General features: G+C 49.2%; 1 pseudogene; it reads right to left on the minus strand.

Moving 5' to 3' along the window:
- Positions 1 to 5,336, minus strand: part of LOC115391521 (unconventional myosin-IXAa-like) — a 67,658-nt pseudogene extending 62,322 nt beyond the window's left edge.
- Positions 5,337 to 6,965: the final 1,629 nt, after the last annotated feature.

The following is a 6,965-nucleotide window of genomic DNA, read 5'->3' on the forward strand; positions in this document are numbered from 1 at the left end:
ACACACACACACACTCATCCATGCCCTCGTCAGCTGCCGCCTGCTGCAATAAACACTACCAAGCTCTCCGGTTCCCAGCGCTGAAATAACTTCTCCATGACGGGTTTATCTGCAGCGGCGAAATCCTCTTTAATCGACGCCTAAAGCGGCGACAGCCATAGGGTGAGGTTAACTGAATAATACAGGGAGATATGAGGAGCGATAATGGATGCAGAAATCCACAGAGGGCCCGGCTTTGAACAGCTGAAGGAACAACAAACAGCAGCGGCCCGTTACAATCAAAAAGACTCCTGCTATCATGCTAACAATGTCACTTTTTTTTTACACTGAGTCGACTCTTTGAAGGCAGCGGCTGTGGAAAATGCAAAAACAGACTTTAAAGTCACCAGACAGCTGCACAAAAAGGTGGTACGGTACTTTTTTTCCCTCTCAGCAGCATTATTTGTTGGTTTATTACATAATTTTGTTCAGTGTAGGGAAGATGTTAGCCAGATAAAGACTTTACAGCGTGCTGCGGCATGTGTGGCTCTCCCGTCCCGCTGAGGGATCCCGGTCGTGGTCAATAAGGGGGAGACTCCACTTAAACACTTAAAGGCTCACTGTGACAAATCGCTCCGAGTCTTCATGTCACATGAGTGTGACGGAGGTCAGCGGGGTCAGCGGCCGGCCTCCACGGCAGCGTAAACGGCAGAAGTGTGTCAGTGGTCACGATCCACCGACACATCCAGCTGACTGGGTCCAGAACAGCTGCCCGAGGTCCCGAGTCACATAAGGCCCGTGGGCCGAAACTGGCCCACAGGAGGCTCCAATCCGGCCCAGGAAACGGCCAAGCAAATTATATAAACCGCAAAGAAACCATGAAACATCAAATTTCTTAAGAGTTCTCAAACCAGGATGAGCTTCACCACCATCAACCACCTTATCTGGTTCTTCAGGCTCTTGTGTTATTTAAGGGATCCTAAAAACGACTCATAATACTGTCTATTGGTCCACAGTGAGACTAAAATACTGGTTAAAAAAAGATCAGAACAACTGCGTTGATTTGCAATATTTTATGGGTGATTTTCAGAAATGACTGCTCCAAAGGAAACAGACAGATCATTGTCTGAGAAGAACTATTTTCAGCAGTGGACTAATATACATTTCACACACACTACAAGCCAGATGGTGATTTGCACAAAGTAAACTATTGTGCTAATGTTGATCGTACTGATGGAATGTGTTTTTAGGCAGCTCAAGAAAACCAAAAATACTCTGGACAGCAAGTAAAGTCCTGAATATGAGCAAAAATACAACAATCAAGTTTCAAAAAGACTCATCTGGAGTGACACACTGTGCATCGATCTCAATCAAAACGCTGCGAGGGCAGTTTGCAGCATCAGGAGCTAACACGATGCACCATTATTAGATTTATGTGAACAATTCCAATTTTCTTTCTCTCACAATCGACAGATTAAACACCTCAACGACACACAAACGATGTTGCCTCAAGCAACGAAACAGAAATGCGATTCAATATCTGACAGCCCAAACTGAATAAACAGGCTGGTATTATCTCTGAAGGCTTGTTTACACGACGTTCACACACCGTCTTGGGGCTCAAGCATTCCCAGAAAGTTCCATTTTCCCCCCATTTACACCACAGCAGAGTCGGAAGGTTTTCAAAAAGTTGCTGACACCCAAAACGCAACACCTGAAAACATCGCCGTGTGAACGGGGGATAAATCAGGTTGACCTGAGGACAAATATTTGACTATATAATCACTGCCATACATCAGGACAACAACAGAAACCCGATTACCTGGCAGGAGTATCTCCAGAACTTCTCCTGTCTGTGTCACGACAATGGCCGGTGCTATTTAAGACGCTACACACACACACACACACACACACCGCCTCCATGGCCATTGTGGACGGCTCTATAAATACACCTGGTTGGAGATGAATATCGCCACGCTGACATGGTATGTGCATCTCTGACCTCATCCTGGTATTGTCTTACACCCAGCCCTGACTGTTCAGCAGCAGCTTGGAGGGTGAAGCGACTGCTTGAGCGAGGACATCAGATCTCCTCACCAAATCGCTTCGAGTGGCCCCGAACACAAACGCAGGTCAGTGGATTTGGAGTTTCAGATGACTTTCCTGCGGTTTTACAGACGGGCTCAGGCTTCAATCTGCTGATGAGCTTATCTTGAACGATCGCACGGAGAAATCATCATCTGAGCTTGTAGCTTATGATAAAACGCTGAGCGAAGTGATTGTACGTCACTTAAACTGAAACGGGGGCAGATGTGAGATGGTACATCCTCTCAGAGAGATGAAGCGTTCAGGGAAGCTGATTAAGCCTGGCGGTTATTCAGGTGCCAGGATCTCCCGGTCAGCCATGAGTATCTTCAACAAGAGAAGATGATTTCTACCTGATTCAGAGGAATTTTGTTGTTGAGGAGAGTCAATCCGCCACCATCTGACCCGTTTCTCTCAGTTTGTTTCTGTTAAAAATAATCCCATGTTTCATTTTCGTCTGGTTCCACACCAGAAATGTAATCACCATTAACAGCCTGACAATAATCTCGTTGTTTCTGAAAGCCGGGGGAATCATTCCTGGTTCGGACTGAAGGCTTAAACTGCACTGCATCACTTTCACGGCGTCAATAAGCCTTTAGAGTCCGTCCCGTCGCTGAATCGCAGCGGATGACGGGGGGCATGAATGAGGCCCCCTGTTCCTCCACGTTTGGGACATGAGGTGGGCTTCATGAATACTGAATGAGCCGCTAACAGCGGGCTGGTGGCGGAGCGTTGGGGGAGAAATGGGCCCAAGTGGTTCATATGATCACGTCATGGTCGTGAAAGAGCAGCGACATCAGAGGAGAAAGCATCGCCAGAAGCATCAGTGGAGGCTTCAAACACATCTCAGCCTTTCATTCTTGATGAATTATTCAAGTAAATATCTCTTTCAGATCCGCCAGCTTGCGATTACTGTTGTGATGTTTATATGGAGGGAAGGGGAGAAGCCTCGCTCTCTGACTGCCGTGACGTCTTCATCTGCCGTCCGTCTGGGAAGCGGGACCCCTCGGAGCCGCCGCGGAGCGCCGCGGAGCGCGCTGGCCGGGCAGCTGCAGCTGTCAGAGCGATGTTTCCAGCTCTGCTCTCCGGGGCTTCGCTGCTTACATAATCACCTGAATGAAATGTTAATGTCTGCAGAAGTTGACATGGCCAATAAGGGACTTCTTCTCTGGCAGAAGGAGTGGGACACACAACCCGACCCCTCCCCTCCACTGGCACTTTTAAAAATAATGTGCCCAGTCATGCCTCTATCTCTTCCCCTGACAATGCGGCCGCTCTGGTATTTAACGGAGATTGCGACGGGCCCACAGAGACGTGTCACATGCAGGCGGGGGTGGGGCAGCTCCCGTCAGGGCGTCTGGACTCCTGGACGGAGACCTCGGGGGCACTGGTGGCCTGGTCTGGTCTGGATGAGGCCAAACAGGCCTGTTATGACATGTTGGGTCTCAAACAGCCTCAGTTCAGCCTCATTCGGACAAGCCGTGGTCACCGTCGCTCCAAACTCAACACTGACAAAGATGCCGAACGCAAAGAAAACACTCTCAGCCTGCACTGTACTTCAGAGTTATCCACTTAACAAACATCAAATTCCCACAAGGAATCAAAGAAACAAACTCAAGGAACAATTCTTGATAGAGAAAGTTCACATATTTTGCTGGATAACTTCTAGAGCTGGTTGTCAAGCTTTAGTGCATTCACATTCAAGTGAACTAGATTTGATCGTAAAATAATAAACTATGCTGCACTTTGATTCCTCTCAATAAAACGCAGTCTATCATTAACTTGAAATGTCTTCAAAGTCTTGAAGTTCACAGCTGTGGAGAACAGTTTTTGTTCAGGGGGTCCACAAACCACACTTTCCCAGCTGATCCGGGCATTTTGCAAATCAATAAGCTGCAGTCGAGTTGTAGAACTTTCCAGAGGACTGTGTTCAGATGACTAATGGACTCCCGCCTCTGAGTTTGATCTCACATGTGATTGAGGAAGCCGCCAAACAAAGCTGTGTTCTGTTTGTGGTCATCAACAGGATGTTGAGCAGCATCTAAATCTGGATTTTTGTACTTTTTTTTTTAAACTGGGGAGTCCACAAGCCTGTGTTTCCCCATGTGCTTCTCCCTGCAGGTCCCCTGTAACCAGGAGATCTTTCTGCTGGTTATTCTGTCTTACTACGGTCACATGCATCTGCTCTGATCGCAGCTGTTAGAATTCAAAACATTGGAGTTTGTTAAGCAGAGTGAAGTCAGCCAGAGGGTTTGTTTGATTAGCCTGCCTGCATGCTGCGGTCCAAAATGACCCGCCTAGTTTATGAGCTAATCTGGTGATTTTTCAGCTCAATAAGCTGACATATAGTGCCAGAAATGAACAAAAAGATGGCTTCCAGTGACTAATCTGCTCCAAACAATGGTCCAAAAACCTCACGTGCCGAGACTGATTCCACATACGACTGAGGAAACTACAAAACAAAGCTGTGTTTTGTTTGTCTGAGGCCATTTGTTGTGTCCAAACCAGGCCTCCTCTCCAGGTTTCTGTACCAGCAGCCTCTCATCCATGTGGAGGCAGACACAGACCGATCAGCCATGCCTGATCAGAAAGCAGCAAGGGGGGAGGCGAGCTGCACACATGATGAAGAAATGTCACAGCTCTGCGCCGCAGCCCTCACCACAGCGAGGACGGAGGACAACAACAAAGCCCGAGCAGCTCCTCAACGTGACAGACGAGCAGAGGGACCGTCCAGCCTTCTGCTGCTGCAGCACGTCCAGCCCTGCAGGGATCTCAGCTATTTCCACCAGTGCGTCACGTTCACTGCTGCTGCTGTGTCAGACTCCATCCACACACACACACACACGCACGCACACACACATTCATACACACCTCAGATGAGTGTGGCGTCCCTGACACTCACATATGCACGTTTACGCATTATGTAAGAAAACAGAGCGACATTTATCCGAGGTGTTGGTGGTGGAGGATGAGGATGAGGAGGGTGGGGGAGCCTGCAGCCCGGGCTGCGCGCACACAGCCGCCGCTGGAAGGACGTTCGGAGCGTGTGGCCTTAATAACGAGAATTAATTAAAAAAATAAAACGGGAACTGCGTGTTCTGCGCCCTGAATGGAGATCCGCAGCAGCTGACAGAGGAGGGAGCCGCGAGCTGTGACATTCCCCACTCCGGTCCTCCGGACACCGCGCACTGACATGAGAAAACGGAGAGCCCGCTCTTACCTCCTCTTCCTCCACCTCCTCCTCCTTCAGCCCGCTGCTCCGTCAGCCTCCCCGCTAGTATCCCTCTCCGCTTCTTCCTCCTCTCTTGACGAGGAGGAGCAGGCAAGCCGTGCGCCTCTCTCACCCCCAAAGAGAGAGAGAGAGAGAGAGAGAGAAAAGGGGAAAACGCTGGTCCTGAAGGCGAAGCTGTCGTGCGTAAAACAGTCCGCGTCGCGTATCCGATCTGCGTCCAACCTCCACAAAACGCGCCGCGCGTATGATCCACGTCCCCTCCCGTGCGCGCGAGAGTCCTGGGAGCTTCTGCGGGGAGTGCTCCCTTCACGGCGCCCTCCTCTCTCTGCTCCGCTCTCTTTTTTTCTCTCCTCCTCCTCTACGAACGCCGCAAGTCCCGGAGCCGCTGCCGCGCGTGCACACGGCGTGCGCGTCCTCGCGGAGCAGGGTGGGCGCCTCGCAGCAGTGACAGACAGGGGAGGGTGGAGGAGGGTGACGGAGCGGAGGATCCCGGGGAGGAACGCTAATTGTTTTCCCGTGAAGAGCGGAGCTGCTCGGTTTGTGCGTGTTTCTGTGCGTTTCTGCGGTTCTTTTTTTTTTTTTTTTTTGCGCACAATGAACACGTCGGGTCCGATCAGCGGGGGTGTCACTCAGCACATGACTGACAGGAGGAGGGGCGTGGCCACAGCAACACACACACACACACACACACACACACACACACACACACACACACACACACACACACACACACACACACGCACCCCCCTCCAAACATGTAATTTCTGCACGGCACTAGCTGTTTACCAGTCCAGAGTCAATCTTTTAATCATAACACTCTGCAAACACACCCCTGCATCATCTCAGTGTCACCTTCAGTCTCACTGAGCTGCAACACCGAACGATGGTAGTTTGTTTTAGTGCCTTCAGCTCCAAACAATAGGTTATAGTGGATAAAAAAACCAAAAAAAAAAAACAATTAAGAGTGTATTAGTTCTAAAAAGTCACTTTTTGTATGTAGATTACATTTAAGAATTTTTTTTGCTTTATATATTGTTTTGTTTTGTTGATTTTAAAAAGGAGGAATGTCTAAATTATGTTGAGCGGAAACAGTAACCCCCCCCCCAGGGATCCATTATTTGCGCAGCGCAAACAGCAGATGGAGCCCTTCATTTGGATATATGTAGAACAGAAGCAAAATATCTTTCTATCTATCTATCTATGGAAGGACACAGGGCAGCAGCCGACAGAGGAGGAGATAAAGCCCCGAGCTCGGGGTCGTGTCACGCTCAGGAGCCAGATGGACAGGCGGCCATGAGGGTCCTTTAGTGGAACCTTGAGGCAGAACCCGGCACACCTGGAGACGCAGGAGAACGTCAGAGCTGGAGGAGAGACGGCAGACGGCGTGCCGGGCGTGAAGCAAAAAATACTGCTCAAAATAGGGTCAGATGCGAGAGGAAGACTCAGATCCTAGAGGGAGGTTGGGGTGGATGGATGGGTTGATTTATAGAAAATTACTCATTTTAAATTAAGGAAAAAAAATACAAAGAAATACAGGGAAAAAATGTTGAGCTGTGCAAAAGCAGCTCACTGCTCTGAGCTTAGCGGTGAATGTGATGGGTTGAATGCAGACAAATTATTTACACAAGAGGATCAAAACAGCTCCTCCGATCTTAAATTAGCTGATGTG

This window comes from Salarias fasciatus, chromosome 7, assembly GCF_902148845.1.
Source record: "Salarias fasciatus chromosome 7, fSalaFa1.1, whole genome shotgun sequence".
NCBI classification, from domain to species: domain Eukaryota; kingdom Metazoa; phylum Chordata; class Actinopteri; order Blenniiformes; family Blenniidae; genus Salarias; species Salarias fasciatus.